At 31.2% G+C, this 23,336-nt stretch overlaps 2 long non-coding RNA genes across 13 annotated transcripts in view; one reads left to right on the top strand and one right to left on the bottom strand.

Annotated features, from left to right (window-relative positions):
* LOC141455793 (uncharacterized) lies at positions 1-15,193 on the top strand. 8 transcript variants are annotated; one of them, XR_012459435.1, is made up of 17 exons: positions 1-186; positions 264-395; positions 514-671; positions 1,071-2,213; positions 2,294-3,294; positions 3,420-3,631; positions 3,750-5,615; positions 6,873-7,019; positions 7,957-8,066; positions 8,769-8,913; positions 9,415-9,521; positions 9,917-10,086; positions 11,072-11,325; positions 11,759-11,854; positions 12,976-13,179; positions 13,920-14,020; positions 15,054-15,193. It is a non-coding gene; the product is annotated as an uncharacterized lncRNA (long non-coding RNA). The 8 variants fall into 8 exon arrangements; XR_012459439.1 differs by lacking the exon at positions 514-671 and having other exon boundaries at positions 3,750-5,435; positions 5,511-5,615; XR_012459441.1 differs by lacking the exon at positions 514-671 and having other exon boundaries at positions 3,750-5,362; positions 5,511-5,615.
* The window catches only part of LOC141455795 (uncharacterized), a 20,710-nt gene continuing 6,812 nt past the window's right edge, over positions 9,439-23,336 (bottom strand). The window contains exons 1-7 of one of the 5 annotated variants that reach the window (XR_012459448.1): positions 19,723-22,234; positions 18,861-18,956; positions 18,210-18,431; positions 16,299-18,131; positions 15,626-15,756; positions 15,041-15,172; positions 14,188-14,809 (exon numbers count right to left, since the gene is read on the bottom strand). This is a non-coding gene — a long non-coding RNA (uncharacterized lncRNA). Of the gene's footprint in view, positions 9,584-14,187; positions 14,814-15,040; positions 15,173-15,625; positions 15,757-16,298; positions 18,132-18,209; positions 18,432-18,860; positions 18,957-19,722; positions 22,235-23,336 lie in introns of those variants that run through there. The other 4 variants (XR_012459446.1, XR_012459444.1, XR_012459445.1 and 1 more) reach the window with 4 other exon arrangements.

Consider the following 23,336-nt stretch of genomic DNA (forward strand, 5'->3'; position numbering starts at 1 on the left):
TCTTTAATTTACTGGCACACTGGTAGTGAAAAAGAGACATTAGAACCAAGGGCGTGCATATATTGTTTATTCAGTGCATAATTCTCAATTAAAAATTTATTAATGTATTATCATAATACTATTCCATTATTATTAAGTATTCCTTATTAACTATGATTTTAATATAAATATTCCATTCCAACCCAGGTAATGCTTTTAACATTTCACTTATTACGCTAAATGAAAAAATACCGATTATGCTGTAACTATTGATTTGCTCGTAGGTTTTTCTGCTTTTTTTCTTCCATAAAATAGGTTTTCTAAAAATCAAGAGAGCTACAACGTGGAAAATTCGATTAACTAATTACTTAAGTTTAAGTAACTTGACTTGAGTATATAAGGAAAAGAATTAGATGGTATGTAATAATTTTTTGTATCCATTTTTTAAAGGTAACCTAGCTGTGAAAGTGGGAAATTAGTGCATTATATCTCACCACTCTCATTTATAAATTCAATTTTTAAAAATCTTTTTAGGAAAAGGAAATAAATTATTAAAATCCTTAAAAATTCTATTTTAAAAAATCAAACTGATGAATGCTTTGGGGACTTTTACTCTGAACTAAAGAATACTTTAAACATAACGCTATGATTAAAATTGAAGGTTCTTGTGGCTTGTACAAAAGAGTTTTCAAGTACGTATCTGAAAGCAAGAATGGTTTTACAAAAAAATTACAACTAAAGCCATAACTGTTCAATTTAAGTGTTTAAAAATTTGTAAGTTTCTTCCATACTCTCTGTAAGTTAAAACACTTAAAACAAGTTTTAAGACAATACCCATTTACTGTGTACCTGCAGCTAAGTAGTTTCCAATATTTTACCAACTCCCAATTTTTATAAAATAATGTGTAAATTTAGTGGCAAAAAAAAATTTTGCTATACTTTATTGCCATCTTTTACTTGGTAAGATTCATTAATTTATTTATATTATAACTACAATATATTTCGATTTTTTAGAAATTTTGAAGTTTTTTTTTCTCTCTATTTTCCCAAGGGATGCCGTCAAAAATAATTAAACTTGTGTTTTTTTTCAGAGTGATCCAATCCACAGTTATAGAAGAAAGGCCGATATGGGATCGCTCCTTAGTAAGCTATAAGGATTTCCAAATATTTCAACAATATCTGGGCGTAAGATAACGATCGTGTGCTTTAAATTCCCCTTAAAGTACAAAGTTTAAGATAATCTGCAGTTTGGGGTAGAAATGTTTCCTAAGACAAGATTTGACTCTTTAACAAAAATTTACAGTTCAAAAAGTTAAGTAAAAGGGTTGATTAAAGGACAAAAGGGACAAAAAAAACAGCTAGCAACATTTCATTCATTCTTTCGCTCGTAATTTCAGCCATTTAGAAACATTCCAAAAAACGTTTGCTTAATGGAATTATTATAACAATCGATATCATTTAAGTAATTTTAGTGCATTCACTTTTCATTAATATTTTTTAGAATTTATTAGACGTCACAGACCCTTATGCTGGCCAGTTTATTCGTAATATTTTTTTGTTAAAATTATGATAAAATGTATATTACGACTCCATAAATAAATAGATACTTTATTTTGATTCCGTTCCAAATTATAATTCTGATTTATCTTTATTATGTCTTTTATTCTGATTAATAGATATTACAGAAAATCTAAGTTAAATGATGAGCTACTTGAACAAATCTTTTGTATAGGAAAAAAATACTGTACTTATGCATACAATACGTACGTACATTTTACCTTTTTTTTTCTTCTTTTTTATTTAGAAGAGAGCAAAGCCAGATCTTGCTCGACCATGAGTTTTCTCTTTAATTGCTCCTGCATTTGAAAAAAAAATGGCCTTTAGGTAAACAAGGAACTAAATACCATTATTAAAGACGTTTTCAGTTGTGAATTTCTAGCTCTTATCATGTAAGGTCTAAGCTGCCTTCTAGTCTTCTTCCTTCAAAAGTGAACTCACTGCATAGTCCAACCCCGGAACCTCTCATAAAGCATTGAAATGTGTGCATTAAAATTGTTAATAAATATGCAATTTATAATAAAATGTTCCTATATTACATACTACTTATCCATAAGAAAGGAATTGATGATATCTCTGAAATGGGGGAGAAAGGAGCGTCAAGAATACTTTTGATTTCTCACAGCCAGATTGATTTGTAACTTGATAGGCTCTAACTTCACCTGCAAATTATTAAGGTAAGAGAGATTACTTTTTAAAGCATAAGAAAATAATAATAAATGCATTAATAATAATAAAGCCTTTTATTTGGTTTCAGAATAATACAAATAAAATAATGACTTCAAAAAAAGAATACTAAACATTGATTTATTCTTGAAAGCAGACCATCACAACTTGGCACAGGCCTCTCCCATTACACTCCATAATTATTCATCTTTCGCTTTCCTATTCCATGATAGTCCAGCATGTCGAACAATATCTGCCCACCTCCCTTTTTGTCTGCCGACCTTTCTTTTCCTGAATTCCATGGACCAGTTCTTTATTGTCCAACACCATCCTCCACTCTCATCAGCTTTCCTGCCCATTTCCACTCTGCCAGCTTCACCTTTTTTATAACATCAGTCAATCCAGTTTGCTCTCTCATAAATGTGCTCTTGATTTTATCCTTCCGACTAACTCCTAGCATACTCCTCTCCATAGCTTATTGAGTAGTCTGAAGCCTATTTAGATTTAGTTTTGTGTAAGACCATGTTTCAGCACCATACAGAAGGCAGGGCATTATGCATCGTTCTAAAACTTGACTTCTTTGTTTAATATTAATATTTCTCTTTTTCATTATGTATTTCAGAGACCATTATTTTTTTTCCCAGACAATTGTAATTCTTCTTTCCATTTCTTCCTGTCATCAAAACGAATTAGCTGCCCCAAATAAACTTGTCTCTTTAACCCATTTTAATTTAACATTTTGTGATAAAATATCTTTAGTTTTATTGGGATTGAAAAAATAACTGCCATTTCAGTCTAATAAAATTTATTTTGCCGAGCTTTCGACCTAGGGACTAGGTCATCTTCAGGGCTAGTTTAGTTTTATTGTATGATTTGTAAGTAGAACAGTTTCGTCAAGGTTAATAACTAGTCCTGCCTCTCTGCTAGCTGCTTCTATCAACATTTTTCCTAAATCTCCACATGTATTGGCAAATAATTCTAAATCATCAGCAAATCTGAGGTGACTGAGTTTTCTTCCTTCTACAGTGATGCCATAAGCTTTCCAGTTTAAATATCTAAACAATCCTTCAGGTGCACAGTTAAACAGAACAGGTAACAGTGAGTCTCCTTGTTTATCTCTCCTTTCAATGCTAAAATAAGGTCCCTTCCAGTCTGTCATTATTCTCGCTTTGCTGTCTCTGTATACTGACTTAATGATGTTTATATATGTATTGCAGATATTTTGAGCTTTTAATGCATCGAACATATAAGAATGCTTATAGTCGACAAAAGTTATGCAAACTGGAAATTGAAATTCTATACTTTTTTTGATAATTTGATTTAAAAAGAAGTGCATCTTAACAATAGCATGCAAAGAAGCTGAAAAATACAACAAATAATTACTTATACCATCCTTTTTATCCAATGAGTAGCCAGCTTGGAACTGAAGGTAGATTTAAAAAAATTACCCTACATCATATTCCAGAAGAATTTCATGAGTGATTTCTGATAAATTTATATTTAAAGTATTTTTTGTTTATACAACTGTAAATTTTACAATATTGCAGAATTTTGTTATAATAAAAATGCAATTTAAGATTTTTTTTAAACATACCGATGGGATACATACATCGTAAAGAAGACTGATAACTCACAAGCCTGCGCATTTATTACTTCTAGCGGTGAGAGAACTTAATACCTATTTAAAGGATAGACTTCCGAAAGGCGAAGGTAAAGATCGCTCTGTAAAACATCAGACTTCTGGGGCTCCAAGCCCCACTTCCTGTGTGAGAACATTCTCGAGGTAATGAAGTATTTTTATATTTTTAATTCCACATATCCAAGAGGCCTTTCCAAATTAGTACTCTGTCCTAGTGAAACTTGATAACTTGGCGGAATTTTTGCATGGAAATTTAAAGTTCTGCCAATTCCATTGCAGACTCAATTTTTTCCTTTAGGACAGAGACTAATTTAGGTGCTTGTAACGATAGGCAGTTTGAATCACACCAATCGTGTATACCAATCCGTCATTAGCTAGGTAAAAGTTATTGTTAAACCTTAAGTAGTTTTGTTTGACAGGTAGTTTCACTTAGAGCTATTACTTGGCTAATGTCCTGTTTAGTTTCTGTCTTATAACACTAGTGTTTCTGCTAGGCATAGAAATGTAAATACGTGTATTACAAATATACCAACAGAAAGCCATTCGCAAAGCTTGAATATAACAGCAAAAAGTTTTCTTTTAAAGATTTTACTGATTTACGAATTTTTTAAATGATTAGAATTGCATATTCATTCATATTTTACTTATCAGTAATTATTTCGCAGTGAAAATGCAATAATGTCCGTGTTTTAAACTTAAATTTCGCGCCTACCTCGTATAATATACATTCCCAATTTTTCAGTTCTAAAAACATGCACAGAATTAAAAACAAAAAATTGAACAGACGTTTTAAACAAATACTACCTAGGTTTCAATAATTTTATTTCATAATTTTTACAAATGACAATTCATTAATATTTTGGATAACACCGTGTAACCTCCCAAACTCAGTCTGCTCAGTCAGTAAGTGTAGTGTGGACAAGCACGTGGGATAAGTCTGTCTCTAAATTAAGCTGGTAATCCTACATCTGAGACAGATGGAAGTCCGAAAGACTGTACAAAGACCTATAAAAAGTATAAAAAAAAAATTGTAAGAAATAATACTTAAGTAGCATGGCATAGAATAAAATAAGAGGAACATTCAATATAATGATTTTGAAGTCTTACTATAAACGTCCACTCTGGATTAAGTATTAATGCATTTCAGTGTAATTTTGTTTATTAAAATCAAATTTATACTGCATAAATTTGGACTTAATAAAGTTGATAGCAAAGTAATTTAATTAAACCAATTAACATTCATATTTGTTTAATTAAATTAAAAGAAGAGAAGAATAGAGAGAAAATATCCGATCGACCTGTGAAAACTAGTATTAAAAATCAGAATAACCACAGAAGATGGATGAACGTACGACACAGCTTCTGAAGTCAGACAACCAACCTGAACGGGTACAAAGAACGTAATAACGAAGAGAAGTACGAGAAGAGTTAGTTCTATGTTTAAGTGAACTAAAGAAAGCTGCAAGACGTGGAAGATAATTTCGTTAAGCTTAACTCGCATCTATTGTACAACGAGTTAGGGTATGAAATTGACTTTTTTATTTTACATTAGCAGTATAACAGATTTCGGCACTTCAGTTGAAGTATTGGATGGGTTCGTAGATAGGTCTGATATGAAGTTACTAGTTCTGTATTTCGCTGCTAATTGTTTTTGTCTATATTATTACAGGAATGAATAGGGTAGTAGTGCCAACGAGCAGGAGTAGAATGAGAATTACTTGCTGGAGCAACTGTTAGGCGAACAAGTCCTTTCCCTATTCATCGGCTTCATAAGGTATTTTGCTTATCTTTGTCACTTGTTCCTTTTTTCATATTTACTTTAATATCCACCAAGCACTCGTCACAATTCAATCAATTTTTCTTATCCATATTAATAACAAAGTGTTACGATCAAGTAAATTTAGTTATTCAGTTTTCAAGGGACATATTTGTTTTCGATAAATGTTTTTACGAATCGGCAAGTGTGGGGTGCGATGAAAATCAATAATGAAAATTCATAGAAAGTTCAAATTTGCTTATTTAATAACGTACTTTCATTATATCATTATGATCTAGAGCTTGTATTGAAAAGTTTTTCTGTCGCCTTTTGTTCGCTTCCTTAAGGTGAATCTTTGTGATTGCCCTGGACATTACAAAGATGTCCGGACGTGGAAAGAGTAAGAAATCGGGGTTTGCGAAATAAGGATCAAGGACAACTTTATTAATCATGGATTTGCCTAATCCTATACATTCCCCGTACGTGCTAGCGTTACTCAAGGCTCAGTTCTTGGTTTCCTGCTATTATTATTCCGCAATGGCCTAATATAGGACTGTGAACTTTTGCGAACGTAACAGCCATATTTTTTTCCAAATCTTGATCATTTTGCTGCCCAATGTTCATTTCAGACTCATCTCAGTGTTATGCGGCTTCGCTTGAGAAGAATATAAAATAAACGCGGGGTAAAGCTAGAACATAAAAATTCTCTACGGGTCCGCGAAATTCTCCCACTCCTTCACATAACTGTTTCTCGACAAAGATTAACTTCGATCTCTCACATTAGTCCGAAAACAAAGGAACCAAACTCTACATCCAACTTCTTTTAAGCCTTTTCGGCGGACGTTAAAAACTCTGTAATCAATAAGAGGCTGCTATAGCTGCTGCTTGTGGAGCAATCTGAACTTATGACAGAAATCATTGGGTACTACTTTTCCAACCGTCAGTGAATCCAGTCTCCCTAATCAAAAATCTTTAGGATAATAGTAAGTGCTCTTCGGTTCGCATTGATTTTACCATTCATAATGACCTCCATATTCCTTTTATCCATTATCTAGCGAAATCCGGTTTTCCCGATTTTATGGTTTCACATCTTTTTATAATACTTAACATGTATAACAATATTGAAGAATTGTATTACGTAAGTTGTGACGAGAGAAATTTGTGAGTGCTCCCACCAGAATTCGTTGGCATTCAGTAAACTAAAATTATTTCTGGTTACTGTATGATAATCTGGAGCATCTTTATTATTTCGCTGTAAATGCTATTTTGTTTCAGTAATCCGTTTGCAGTTATTCTAGTCTTAATTAAGAGCAATGCTTCAAGAGCTAAAAAGCAAAATTTAGTTTGGGAATTCTTCTCTGCTTACTACAGCTTATTGCAGCTGGTTTTGATGAATATAGGACCGTTTATTTTGAAAGTGGTGTAAGTCCATTTTTGAAAAAAATGAGATATCACGTAATTCATGCTTAATTTTATGTTAATTTTTTATGTATAACTAGTCCGTGTTTAATTTCTTAAAAAATTCCCATGTTTTGTAGAATTTAAAATTGGTCGGTAAATGAAATTGCAGAATTATTGATTATGAAAGTGGTGTAAGTCCAATTGACAGAGGTAGGCGGCTTAGCAGATGGTTGCCGATCAGTAGCCTGTTATTTTACATTTGTTTTATATTAAATACTATCAATATCTTGTAATTTTAACAATGTAATTAGCGTCTAAAATTAAAAATATTACTTCTATTTTATGTCGTGTCATTATTATTTGTAAACAAAATTGGATTATTATGAATTATATTATTATTTATTAACATGAAATATTATTATACATTAGTATATTATTATTTGAAACTATATATTATTTGATTTTTCAAAACTGAAATTAAACGATTTTTACAATTGTCTAATTTTGAAAGTGGTGTAAGTCCATTTGCAGCCCGTAAGTATACATCAGTTTAGTAAAATACGCCTAAAACAAATTTATATAACCAAATTACATATTGATAAAACAGTAGAAACATTGCCAGACTTCATATAATTTGTCTAAATTTTATAATTAACAGATATGTTAACCTTTAATTTTCTCGAAATAACAGAAAATGGACTTACACCACTTTCAAAATAAACGTTCCATATATTGAATAATCTAAAAGATTGCGAAGTCTTCCTGTAGTTATGGTAAGACAAAATTAATAGTAAAACTTAAATTTTCGATATCGAGCTAAGTGAAGTTTTTAGTAAGTATTAAGTGATATTGTCATCCGATAAAAGTTTGACAACAGTGCATTTAAGTACGAAGTCACCTTTGAGGCAATCTGTTATCACCTTCAATGTACCTTCATATTAGTATAAAATAATTGCAGAAAATTGAAGTCTTACTGTTGATCAATGGATGCAGTGCAGTAGCATGGCTGAGGAACATTAGATTTATTGACAACCTTTTACTCCAGAACTTCAACTTCTTACAAAAATCGTTAGTTTTTATTGATTTGCTTATGGAAATTTTAGTTACGTTACTTGTAAATAGTAAAATATCAATACATCTTATGGGGATTTGTTAACAATTTTAATAGCTTGTTTTACCAATACATATTATTGTCCCACAATTATTAAAATAGTTTTATAAGATTGATTGGTTCTATTACTCATAACTTGTGAAGAAAGTGGAATTTATAGATATATTATTTTGGTATTTGCCCTATTTAAATCAAAGAATAAATCAGAAATAGAAGTCCTTAGATTTAAATTAAAGAAATTGAGCAACCTTATTAGAAATTCTGTACATACTGTTCTTACTTTTCATATAAGGAATGAAAAAAATACACTAAGATCATGCCAATGCTATCTAGCGGCAATAGCTTGAACTAGGAAAATGTAATTACATAGGAACTAGTTTCAGTGATTACCGCTAGGTAGCAGGAGCATGTACTTTGACACTATTAAAATAAACATTAAATAACCTAATGGAACAACTGTCCGGGTAAAAAGATTATTCGGTTTATTCCAAATATTCTCTTTATCATGTAGCAACAGTAATAATTTGCTTTATTTTTCAAATGTTCTTCCCCACGTTGATAAACATTATATATCGTCAGTATTTTAAAAATAGGTTTTCCTCAAAAAAATTTTCACTGTTTACCTCATAATTTAATGTTTCTTTATTTATGATTGATAGTTTAAAGTTGATGCTGCTGTAACTAAGTGGGAACTATTCATACCTTAGAAAACTGATGGCATTATCTATTTGCATTAAGCGATAACTTCCTAGGAAATTAAAAAACTTGTTTTTGCATCATTACTGCGTTAAGGATTTCTTGCAGGTAAGCAACATTTTCTTGTGTATACTTTTATTTTTAATTACTAGTTAATGTGATTAAAAGTGTTTATGAAATTGTCATGTTTCCAGGACAGTTGATAGTAGATGCATTTTAAGTGTACTCATTTTAAAAAGTTGGTTTTAGTGTTCATTATGTTTCAGCGGTCATTTAGTTCGTAACATGTTAATAATTTTTGGTCGTCTTTGTTACTGTAAAGTAAATTGCTAATTACGATTATGTATTTGGAAATTAAGAACTTCCACGTAAATATTCACATTTCTCTCATATAAAGGATAGAGTAATCTCCATGAGATTTAAATGAATAATGTAAAGTTTAATAACGTCCTAGAATTATGGAGCTTGGATTTTGTATGGTTCGCACAAGTAGTTTTAAATTCTAACTTATTGAAATGTGATTTTTTACTAAATATGTACGTATTTGTAAATTGCAATGAAAACAATTGTATAAATAATAGTTTATATAATTTTTATTTTTGTTCTCAGCGTTCTTTCGACATTCTAATGGTAATTCTGAACTATTTCAAATCAAACAAATGGCTGGTTTGATGACATTTTATCCAGTGTAACACATTTTAACTCCTACAGCAACAGTAAGTACAAGTTTTCAGCCTATAGGATGTTGTTTCTCAGTTAAGATAGTATGACGTATTATCTGAAAATAAATAATAATGTATACAGTAATAGATTAGATACGTAGTAAGTACAATGATTTGCATAAATTCAAACTATCCAGAAGGTACGTGAACTTAGATTTACGTTTTTTTTTTAAAAAAAAAAAGCGCATGTGCTTTTCACTTTTATTGATTCTCTATCTACCCACCTTCACCTATTTTTTTTATTTCTTGTTTTTCAAAATAGATCGGCACAATATGCACATTCTAGCATTAGCTTTCATATTAACTAATAAATACAGGAGCAGCATCATTCCTGTACTGTAGGGTGAAAAGATCTACTTTTTCCAAAGGTTTTTCTTTTTTGTTTTTAGAAATAGATTGACCTAGCGTAAACAATCTAGCATTATGAAGACCTATGAAAAGTAAGGTTCGAGAAATGTTAGTTCTATATCGAAGAGAAGTAACGAAAACCACAGGTCAAGATTCTATGACGAGGAAGATGAGTAGGATAAGCTTAATTCGCTTGTAGAACGAGTTAGACGTGTGTATGAAATTGAATACTTATTATGACAGAGGAGTCATTAAATCAATAGATATAGATTTAATAAAAAGGAACCTCATTTAATGATATTAAGTACAGTAAAAGCTCTTTATTCGCGGGGTATATGTTCCATAAATATGCCGCGACTACAGAAACCGTGAATACGGAATGGTAATTTATATGGGATTATAGGGGATACGTTCCTTGGTGACAAAATAAAAAAAAAAACAAATATATAAAAAAATCAATTTAATTGAAGTTTTTGAACATTTTGATTAATTATTTTAAGGCTTAGGCAATGGTTTGAAGAATTTTGTAATTTCCTCTTGCTTGGCAGTTTTTAAAAGCTTTTGTTTGCAGTCAAAGTTTGAACTTGCCACTACAACTACCATCAGGTTCTTTAAAATGAGCGTAAAGATACTTTGCCTTCTCCCGGACCATTGGACCACTCAGGGGCTCCCTTTTTTGGATGCGGTCTTCGATCCATAATGGCAACGCCACTTCCATTTTTTCTATTGCTGGATCACGAACAATTGCTTTCATTCTGTGCGTTTACATTCTCAAAATCACCGATCGCGGCGAAGGCGGCTTATGTCAAAGTCCTCGGCGATATCATTTAACAACATACTTTAGGCAAAGTTGTAATAAGATCTATTTTACTTTTTTTATTAGTCCATTTGACGGCATTTACAAAGGATATTGGGTTGGATACCTATTGGAATCCTTTTATTATCATAGTGTACTTCCGCGAATATCCGCGAATTAGGAATTGGGTCGCATTTTTTTAATCCGCGAATAGTGAAAACGCGAATGAAGGAAGCGCGAATAAGGAGCTTTTACTGTATATGTGCTTATGTACGTATTACATACAATTGTTTATGTATTTTTGGAGAATCGTTTTATGTTTTTGTTATTGTACTTCGTATAATATAGCCAGTGTAAGAAAAAATAACAAGATGACAATGTGTTATATCATAAATTTTAGGGCTTGATAAAGGCGTGAAACATATCCAAACTTTGGTATTTATACATGATGGAGATTTCGGCAATTCAGATGAAGCTTCATAGAGAGGAATGATAAGAAGTTACTAGCTCTGTACTTCGCTGGTAATGGTTTTGACTATTTCGTAACAAGAATGAAGAGGGTAGTAGTGCCAACAAGCAGGAATAGAATGAGAAGTACTTGCAGGAGCAAGTGTTGTGTGAACAAGACCTTTCCTTTTGTATCGGCTTCATAAGGTACGTATTTTGCTTATCTTTGTCACTTGTTCCTTTTTTCATATTTACTTTAATATCCACCAAGCACTCGTCATAATTCAATTAATTTTTCTTATCCATATTAATAACAAAGTGTTACGATCAAGTAAATTTAGTTATTCAGTTTTCAACGGACCTATTTGTTTTCGATAAATGTTTTTACGAAATGTCAAGTTTCGTGTGTGATGAAAATCAATAACGGAAAATTCAAATATTTATATTTAGTTTAATGGCTCCTTTTGGCGAAAATATAAAATTTAAGCATTCATATTTTATTTATTTCTTAGATTTTTGAAAGAGACAAATTTATCTAAAACAAAAAATTTATCTTAAACGTTTTAATTTGTAGTATCATTGAATAGAATGCCTTTTAATTTAAGGTTAACTGTTTATTTCATTGAATAATGATTTTCAGATTAAAACCAGCCAATACTGTGAGCCAATAGCTGCAAAACCGTCCATCAACTGAAGTGGAAATTATAAAGACGTTGGGAATACATCGATCAAATGAGTATGTTAAAACAACTTTCCTTATGTACCAATTACTTAAAAAATGTATTATTTAGGTATTTGTAAATTGCATGTTTGTATTACAATCTTATTAAATGATTTTTTGACTTAAAGTGAAAATAAAAAGCATTATTTTGTAGGAGAACAAAGAAAAACGTTTAGCTTAAAAAAACAAATCTATTTATTGCATGCTATTTTTTGTTACATAGTCTTAGTATTTTACATTCTACGATATGAAAGAATACATAGATAAATTAATAAAATACAAAAAGAAGTGCTAAAAAACGTTTAAAACTAATAGAGAAACTTAAAAAATTTAATTACTGTTCATTATTTTTGGTGACTGAATCATAGTTTCAATAAGATGAAAAATTAATGCCATTTTCAGTCATGACAAACCTTTTTATGCCGAGCTTTCGACCTAGGGACTAGGTCATCTTCGGGGCTGTGGAACATATTTACAGTGTGTTAACAATTACATCAGACAGAAAACAGTCTAAATTTCAAAACTGACACCAACAATTTAAACAACATATACGCAAACTTACTACAAAATACTTGACAATTGACAACACTGACTTCCTCACAACCAAACACGTATCAGATATCACACACAGTCCATGAACAGATAAGATAGAAGACACACCAACCAATGATTGTAAACTTTGTAAATTGGGTAAATATTTGAGTAAATTTTATTACATTTTACATATTCATTGTAATATAATTGTTAACACACTATAAATAGGTTCCACAGCCCCGAAGATGACCTAGTCCCTAGGTCAAGAGCTCGGCATAATAAAGTTTGTCATGACTGAAAATGGCATTAATTTTTCATCCTATTAAAAAAATTAGTTCCAAAAAAATCCGTCAAAGGGCGTCACTTATCACACAGGTGTAAAAATAGTTCCAGAAATGGCCACTAGGTAGCAGTGCTGTATCCTGTATAAACGGCGACAAAGTGAATTCTCGTCAGTACGACTTGAGCAGTACTGGCTAATACGACGCTCTGTCGCTCTCAAACAGTTTTGTAGTCTGGTCTAACATCCATTACCTCTCTCCCAATGAAACATGGTGAGGGGATTAAATTATAATAATGTAATATTCTTTTCCATTATCCAGTGCTTTCATGTATGGGCCTTTTTAACGCTATACCAGCCTTGAGCACATAAGTAACTCTCATCTGAACTGATTTCCTCAATGGTTTCTTCACTAAACCTACAATGCGCTAGGAAGTACAAGTCCACTCTCATCCATTCTATTTCGGAGCATAAGAAAGTCAAGAAAATCTACATATCACGGGACCTATATGGAACTGTTGTTCAGGTTGGTTTATATATTATTTCATATTGTTGCAGAAACCAAAACTTTTTTTTTTTAATTTTTCCCTCAGAAAATGGAAATTTTTAATTTTTGTTGATAGTGGATTTTAATTTGATAGATAAATTCAACGTCAAATTGTATGTGAATTCTGAATATTTGTTCAATCAATTTGATCCATTATTAGTCGTACTAAACATTTTGTAATTCATTTCATAAAAAAAGGTAATAAATGTAAAGGATTTGACAATCAAATAATTCATAATGATAAATAATACATGTGTTTTTTTGAAATACAATATATATATTTCATTTTCATTGAGTAACCATGTTTAGATTCTTTAATAAACAATTTTAATGTATAGATCAATGCTTCAGCTTAATTTTCATGAATAATACTTGACTGATAGCTATAGAGGTATAGATCATTAATTTTGAACAAAAATTAACTTTTATGTAGGAATTAAATGAATAATAATTTATTACTAAAGTATAATTGCAACGTAGGAGTAGATTCAATTAATATAATTTAATGTTTCACAATGCAATGAATTCGTTCTAAAAGATTGATCCGCTTAAGAGTTTTAAACTGTAATTTTAACTTGCGATTTTAATTTATTTTTTCAATTCCTGAAAGATATAAATGTATCTCAAACTAATGGTTGCGTATTTATTTGTAGTGTCATTTAATAAAATGCTTTTAATTCAAGAATAACTCTATAAAGTATTTATTTCATTGAATATAGTTTTCAGATTGAAATAGCCAATACTGTGACTACTACCTGCAAAACCATCCATCAAGTGAAGTGGAAATGAAAAAGACGTTGAGAAAACATCGATCCAATGAGTAAGTACAAACGACTTTTGTTATGAATGAATTACTTAAAAAAAATATGATAAAGATATATGTGAAATGCATGTTTATGTCACTATCTTATTTATCTGTAAAAAAGGTATTTAGCAGGAGAACAAAGAAAAACGTTGTTTTTTTAAAAAAAATTTATTTATTGCATCCTTTTTTTTTTTACATTTACAGAGCCTCAGTATTTCACATTCAATGATATAAAAAAAATACATATATAAATTAATAAAATACCCAAAAAAAGTGTTAAAATACGTTTAAAACTAACAGAGAAACAAAAAAAATCAAATTAAAAATTAGTTCCAAAAAATCCGCCAAAGGGCGCCACTAATCAGACAGGTGTAAAAATAGTTCCAGAAATGGCCACCAGGTAGCAATGCTGTAACCTTCCCTATATATACGGGAACAGCACAAATTCTCGTCAGTACGACTTGAGTGATGCAGGGGGGTAGATCGCTCGTCGCTCCAAATATATGTTATCTAGTCTAGTCTACTAACATCCATCATCACTCTCTCTCTCCCAAAGAATCATGAAGGTGAGGTGAGGAGATGTTGTCGCTTCGACGGTTCTCCCCACCCTGCCCCGCCCTTCCAGCGAACTTAGTTATATAGCCTCCCAGAGCAAGATGGCGGCACTAAACTCACCTGATCCACTGCCCACTAGATCGCTCCAGCTGTCCTGTTGCTCTGCACACTCTCACGACCCTGCCGGCCATTTTTAACCTTCCCTCTTGGTTTTCTTTTTTACTTCTACCACTCTCTAGACTCTGTAACCTTCCTTTTAGGTTATCCTTTTCATTTTTTCGCATTTTATAAGTAATTTTGAAATATTAATCAAATATTTTCAATTTTTTTCGTTTAATTTTTACTTTTTTATATTCATTAACAGATTTAATGGAAAAATAAAATATAATTTATTTAACACTTTTTATTAATTTTTTTTTTTTAACCATGCAACTTTAAATTTTGATAAAATCATGCATATTACTCATAATAACTACTTACTTTTTTTTTATAGATTCCTATCCAATGTTTGTTGGTACATTCATATTGGATTGATCTTTTACATCTTTTTCACTTGGGCTTCCATGGATGACCGTTTTGCAGGCAGTACTCTGGAAATCACCAGTATTGATTCTGAAAATAAACATTATTTATTGTAATTTAAATTAAATTAAAATGTTAAGTAAGTTTCACCTAGCATTAAGAAATACATCTATAACACTTTATGTATATTATAAAGATTAAATAAAGGCTGTGATTAAACTAAAAAATTGATTTTTTTTTTAACCTAAACCTTTTCATTCAATGATAATGAAATATATTTCCAAACAACACTTCTTCCATATGAATAAAATTAATTTGATTGGAAAAATATAACACACATAATCTACTAACATTATTATTATGAAAATGAATTGAAAAATTATTAGCTCAACTAAAATAAGTTGTATTTTCCAATTAAAACTTTACCCACAATTAACAAAAATCAAAACTATTTTTTCAGTAATAAAAAAAAGTATAATATGAAAAAAGTTTTAGTTTTTGTCGTATTACTCTGAACGTAATAAATAATAAGATAACACTTACCTGGATGCGAATCACTTCATATTTATGGCACTGCTGCTGAAATTATAGAAAGGGACCCTTAAAAATTCATCTCAGGTAAAAGCTGAGCTTAACGGGGCTGCAAGTTGACAAAAGGCCCATTTATGTTAGAACTGCATGAAATGAAAAAATACGAATTTTTATTCGTACACGAATTTTTTACAGCGTAATTTATTAATACTAATTATTTGTTTATTTTTTTTCTATGTCTATCAACTACACATTTCTCTATTTATTACGTACTAATGAACGGGCATTTGCCCATTAAGTGTACTTTAAACTCACAAACAAGCACCAAATATATTCGTATTAACGAATATTATTTATTTTGAGTGAAATTATGAATAGAACAATTAGTAATCTTAAAAATATCAAACTTTAGATAAGTCAACGATCCGAAGCCCTTATTTTTAATAACTTATGATCTTAATCAGTGAAATGTCTTTTAAGAAAAATTTTGAAATGCAATTGGTACGATTTACAACAAAACATTTTTGCTTTTAAAAGATAATAACTATTTCATTGTTACACTTACTCTCATCTCTTTTATATTCAATACATAATTTGTGCACATATTAAAGTTACCTAAAGTTGGTAACATTAATGTTGAAATAATTACATGGTTTCTTCGAAAGTAAAAACAAATTCTACATACCCATGCGATCTAGCGGAAGAACTGAGAACTAATAATTGCCGAGTAGTTCTTGACCTTGCCAGTAGAGCGCTCTTACCAACAGTTTTGCCTCATTTTCAAGTTGGGATTGACTACATACAATAGGCAAAAAAAGTATTTGCACACCCTGTTATTTCAAGGTTTCATATAAAAAAAATTCACTTTTTTTCCCAAATTACGTTTATTTAACTTCTTAAATCAAGCACTATAAGATGATAAATAAAAATATGCAAAAGAGTCAAATAAATTAAGTATAAACAACATAATGTTATTTTATACTGCAAAAAAAGTATTTGCACACCTGTAATTTGGGATCTCTTGACTTGTAAATAAAACAAATGCCCTAACAAAAGAGGATTAACGTCACCTTTGGTACTGTCTATACTCCCTTTACTAGATTCATTAGTTTTAATTGTGTTTTCAACTAGTGCATTGAGATGGCTCCAAAATCTAGAAAAATTCCTGTGAGTGTGAAACAGGAAGTGCTTATATTACATCGTGCTGGAAACAGTAATAGAGAAATCGGAAATAAAGTAAATTTATCGTTTTTAACAGTGAGGTATATCATTGAAAGAGGAACAACAGAAAATAAACAGCGAACAGGTCGACCAAGAGCCTTAAATGAACGGGAGAGGAGGAAGGTCGTCAAAGACACGCTGAGGAAACCAACTCACAGCGCTCAAAAACTTGCGCATGACCGTCTTGTTCAGGAAAGACGGTTACACCTCAAACAATAAGAAACGTCCTTCACAATAAAGGCATACGAGGCAGGCGACCCTTAAAAAAGCCATTTATTAGTGAGGTTAATAGGAAAAAACGTCTTGAGTTCGCCAAAGAATTTGTTAAAAAACCTGTTGAATTTCGGGAAAAAATTATTTTTTTCTGATGGAAGCAAGATTGAGGTTTTTAAACCACAAAATATAATAACAATCTGGAGAAGAAATAAAACTGGTTTGAATACAAAAAATATATTAAAAACTGTTAAGCATGGAGGAGGAAATATCTTGGTTTGGGGCCGTATGGCTTACTCTGGGGTGGGTAATTCAGAAGTTATTGAGGGCATAATAACAGCTCGGTCTTATTTGGAGGTGTTGCGAGGCAACTTGAAGGCAAGTGCTGTAAAATTAGGTTTGGAGAACGATTTTCATTTCCAGCAGGATAACCATCCAGAACATACGGCCAACATTACAAAAGAATGGCTTCTTTATAATGCCCCAAGAAGATTACTGAACCCACCTCAATCACCAGACCTGAACCCAATTGAAAATCTCTGGCATATTGTGGACAGGAAAGTCCGCCAGACCTCTATTACAAGTAAGGAGCACTTAAGACAAGTGTCAGTTAATTCCTGGAACAATTTATCAGATGAGGTGACAAGAAATTTAGTTGAATCAATGCCAAGGCGTTACAAGCCGTAATTGAAGCTAAAGGGATGCACACTAAATATTAAGGACAATGTTATGATTGGTTATGGGTAAACCAAATTATTTTTTGAAATGTTTAACTAGGTGTGCAAATACTTTTTTTGCAGTATAAAATAACATTATGTTCTTTATACTTAATTTATTTGACTCTTTTGCATATTTTTATTTATCATCTTATAGTGCTTGATTTAAGAAGTTAAATAAACGTAATTTGGGTAAAAAAGCGAATTTTGTTTTATATGAAACCTTAAAATAACAGGATGTGCAAATACTTTTTTTGCCTATTGTATTTCATATCCCTGCAATTATAAATATGCAAAATGACATTATTTGTGAGCATTGGTTGGCAATTTAAACTGCTGCATTCAGATCAACTTCAAAGACAGCTGACCTATAAAAATCATCTTGTATGTAATACAATATTTTATAAATAAATGAAATATTATTACCTACAAAATTAATACCTTACCGAAAAGTATCAAGTCCAAATGTTGTTAGGCCCGCCATTCAGGATAATAACTTTGATTTTATCTAACGTAGCACGCATGTTTATTGTATCTATTCGGTTTCATAATTACAATTACCATCAAAAAGTAGATTTAATGGTTACAGTAGATATTTCGGCTACACACTACACTTGTCGACTACTGACTGAGTGAGGAAGGTTACATGGTGGAGGTTATACCATATGCTATATGTAATGAATTGTAACACATGTGTAAAAATATTTAAAATAAAATTCTACAACAAATCCTACTACTTAATTAAATAAGGTTAATTTTAAAATGGTAACTGTGAACAATAGACAGCTGGTGGCGTGACGGCGTGAATATTGGTGTGATTATGTTTAGCTGTTACCATGTCAACCGCCACATTGAATTATACAAATGTGAAATATTTTTTACAGGCAATGTAATGTTTAACATTTAATTTTACATTTTCAACATGGCGAGTTGCATTACCATAGCTATCCAAAATCACTTCCAATATTAATAATTTCAATTTGATTGAGCGGCTTCACCCCCCCCACAATATTTTTTCCTTACTCCATGCAATTTACCTACACCTAATAATACAAATTTTAAGTAATTGATTCATAAGAAAAGTTGTTTGCACTTACTCATTTGATCGATGTTTTCTCAACGACTTTTTCATTTCCGCTTCAGTTGATGGACGGTTTTGCAGTTATTGGCTCACAGTATTGGCTGGTTTTAATCTGAAAATCATTATTCAATGAAATAAACAGTTTATAGAGTTAATCTTAAATTAAAAAGCATTCTATTCAATGATACCACAAATTAAATCGTTTAGGATAAATTTTTTGTTTTAGATAAATTTGCATCTTTCAAAAATTTAAGAAATAAATAAAATATGAATGCTGAAATTTTAGGTTTTCGCCAAAAGGAGCATTAAATTAAATATTGAATTTCATCACACACGATACTTGACGATTCGTAAAAACATTTATCAAAAACAAATAGACCCGTTGAAAACTGAATAACATTCCACTTGATCGTAACACCTTTTAATTATTGTAGGTAAGAAAAAGAAATTGAATTGAAACGAGTGCTTGGTGGTTATTAAAGGTGATTATAAATGCTGAAATTTTAGTTTAAACCTTTTAAACGAATCAATCATTCAAACATGAATGCACTCCTACGTTGCAATCTAATTTTACACTAAATTTGTTTAATTCAAGTTACACTCTGCCATAAATTTAAATCATTAGTTTATTAAGTTCCTCAACCAAAATAAACAATTTTTCAAGCTCAATTTCGTTTAAAATTATTACATTTAATACTTTTTTGACCCATGGACTCCTTTTTATAGTCAAAACTTGCCCACGGACCCCCAAGTGAAAAAGCTACATAAATGCATAGTATAAAAATTACAAATTTAAAAAAACATTTTGTTGAAGAAGTATTTATTGAAATTTTAACTTTTGTTTAAAATAAAATGAGATGTTATGAGAGTACATGTACCTGTATTTATATCCGGCTCAATGTTTGTGAGTAGCAACCGCAAATCCCCACAAGCACTAATTCCTGGCCGGTTTTTTTTGGTGATGAGGTTCTTAACGGCTTTGAATCCAGGTTCTACCAAATAGGAAGACGGGAAAGCAGTCTACAAATTCTGTACAATAACCCATAATGCAGGATACAAAATTGGGTTCTGTTTTTGTAATCAGAATTTGTGGAATCCTTGTTCAAACATTGGTTTATGTTCCTCATTAGTGTACATTTCAATAAACTGCTCCTGTATTAGAATGGATTCATCTGTGTTTGAAATCTGAGTTAGTCCATGCGCAAAAGGGTTCAACACCCAATAGGGAATATCCAAGTGAAGAATGTCTTCAAATCTTTGGTTCAGGTCTGCATAAAGAACCGTTGAGTGTTGACAGTAAGCTAGCAAATCTACATCTCTATTTTGCAATTTCGAAAGATTTGGAAACAGAACATTCTCCTCTTCCCAAGTTTTGTTTGTACAGAAACCAACGCAGATATTACACTTTTAGTTTTGATTAAATTTAATTGGTCACCTTGTAGATTCAAATTTCCATAATAATAAAAAGGGATCTGTTTTATTTTTTTATATTGAACCTTGCGCGGACCCCCTGACGTTGTTCAGGGACCTCTAAATCAATTTTAATTATCCACGAACCCCCTGAATGATATCGGGGACCCCTGGGGGTAACCACTGAATGATATCGGGGGGAGGGAGGGACCACTTTGGGAACCACTGATTTAATTCATAAAACTAAATAAATCTGACTGTAATTAAACTAAAACAATGGATATGCACATAACAATAATTCTGCAAAGAAAGGCTCTCGCTAGATAGAGGGTAAAAGATTTTGTGGTCATCATGAATGGTAAGATCAAAGCGAACCGAAGAACATACGACTAATTTCCTAAATAAATAATGGGAGACTGAATTCGTTGGAAAGGTTGTAAGTATCTCATGATTCCTGTAAAAGTACAGATTGCTCCATACCAGCTGCTGTAGCAGCTTTTATTTATTACAGAGAGTTTCTAGTTTTTTTTTTTTAATGAATTTTTTAAGAGAAATGTTTCAATACAAGCTCTAGATCATAATAAAATAATGAAAGTACGTTGTTTACAAAAAATCGTATATGCTGTTCAAGAGAGAAAATAGCTGTTCATCTCGCTGTAAAAAAATTTGAATGCACCATTCAGATACGAAGACATAGGTAAGAAAAAGAAATTGAATTGAAACGAGTGCTTGGTGGTTATTAAAGTAAAAGTGAAAAATTAAAGGGCCAAGTGACAAAGAAAAGAAAAATACCTTATGAAGCCGATAGTAAAGGAAAGGTCTTGTTGTTCACACAACACTTGCTACAACAAAAGACTTCTCATTCTATTCCTGCTTGTTGGCACTACTACCCTCTTCATTATTCTTACGAAATAGTCAAAAACCATAACCAGCGAAGAGCAGAGCTAGTAACTTCTTATCAGTTCAATCTATGAATCTTCATCTGAATAGCCGAAATCACCATCATGTATAAATACAAAATTTTCGATATATTTCACGCCTTTTTCAAGCCCTAAAATTTATGACATATCACGTTGTCATCTTGTTATTTTTTCTTACACTAGATATATTACATTTAGTACAACAATAACCAAAACACGAAACGATTCTCCAAAAATAAATGAACAATAGTATGTAACGTTTCAAATATGATTTCAAATTCACGAGAGCTCACACGCCGCACTACTCTTACTGACTGCGTAGACTGTGTAATAGTGATGGGCTATTTGAGCGGACTCGTTCCATTGGAACGAGTCCGATGGTGGAACGAGTTGATTCAAATCCCTATTTTTAAAAAAAGTGATTCCGCCCCGCCCCAAAAAATTTAGGCAAATAAAAATGAAAATGAGGCAGCAGAAGGTTTGGAACGATTAAACATAAGAACAAATGTCACGCAATTTATTATATTATTATATCATTAAATGTTAGCTTTCCCAGTTAATAACAAAACTATATTTCTTTAACACACATTGAGTACTATCCCTAATTTCCAATTGCTCTGATAAATATAAAATTAACAACGTAATACAAATATTAACACAAAAATAGGCTAGTCAAATATAAATTAAAGCAATGCAGTTTTGTCATTATCTAGCTTGACCACTAGAAGACTGGAGTTAACTTACTTCAAGAGTATTCAAGGTAGAGAAACGGAAATGGGTAGGAAATTATTCCATAAAAATTCTAACCCTTCAAAATTATAATTACTCATAATATTTATTAACTAAGAATTGAATATCAAGCTTTTAAAATATTATCTTATTGTTTTACAAAAAGAAAAAGCTGTGTGCTTAATCTTAAACTTAGCGCTGGACACTCTTACTCTCATCTTCATTGGCGTAAGCTTGAACGTGTACATGTCAGCTAGACGGTCAAAGTAAAACTGGGCCAAAATTTAGTATTACCTAACTGGTTTACTTAGTGTAGTATCCCTCCCACTCTATCACCTATTTCACAAACATTCATCGATTGAAAATATTTTTTAGTTAAATATTCGTTTCATTGGAATACAAAAAACATTATAACGCTTTCTTAAGATGATTTGAATTTTTAAAATTTGTTTTTGTCCATTACTCTTATAAAATACGAAGAATTTCAAATAAAATATAATATACAAACACAGAATGATCTAGTGTTCAGGTGGAGTCAGTCGTAGTTACCATGACAACGGAACCGTTAAACGACTCCGGCCCAGCTCTAGCATTTTCATTGGTTAAATCCACTGGAGTTGGTGGAGTCGAATCCGGAGTGATTTAAATCCTTTTGAAACCGGACTCGTTCCATTTTTTCGTTCACTGAATCTAGCCAATAGAAATTGCTGGAGCTGGAACCGGAGTTGTTTAACGGTTCCATTGCTATGGTAACGAGGACTGACTCCACCTGCATACTAGATCATTGTGTTTGTATATTATATTTTATTTGAAATTCTTCGTATTATATAAGAGTAATGGACAAAAACAAATTTTAAAAATTAAAATCATCTTAAGAAAGCGTTATAATGTTTTTTGTATTCAAATAAAACGAATATTTAACTAAAAATTATTTCCAATCGATGAATGTTTGTGAAATTGGTGATAGAGTGGGAGGGATACTGCAGTAAGTAAACCAATTAGGTAATACTAAATTTTGGCTCAGTGTTACTTTGACTGTCTCACGGTCATGTACACGGTTAAACTTACCCAATGAAGATAAGAATAAGAGTGTCCAGCGCTATGTTAAAGATTAAGCACACAGCTTTTTCTTTTCGTAAGATAATAAGATAATATTTTTAAAGCTTGATATACAAGTCCTAGTAAATAAATATTTCTTTATTTATGAGTAATTATCATTTTGCTTGAAGGGTTAGAATTTTTTTTATGGGAATAATTTCCTACCCATTTCCGTTTCTCTACCTTGGATCCTCTTGAAGCACGTTAACTCCAGTCTTCCAGTGGTCAAGCTAGATAATGACTAAACAGCATTGCTTTAATTTTTATAATTGACTAGTCTATTTTTATGTTAATTTTTGTGTTACGTTGTTAATTTTATATTTATCAGTGCAATT

The sequence above is a fragment of the Rhodnius prolixus genome, unplaced genomic scaffold (assembly GCF_049639745.1).
Source record: "Rhodnius prolixus isolate KJV_2025 unplaced genomic scaffold, Rpr scaffold_4, whole genome shotgun sequence".
In the NCBI taxonomy this organism is placed as follows: Eukaryota; Metazoa; Arthropoda; class Insecta; order Hemiptera; family Reduviidae; genus Rhodnius; species Rhodnius prolixus.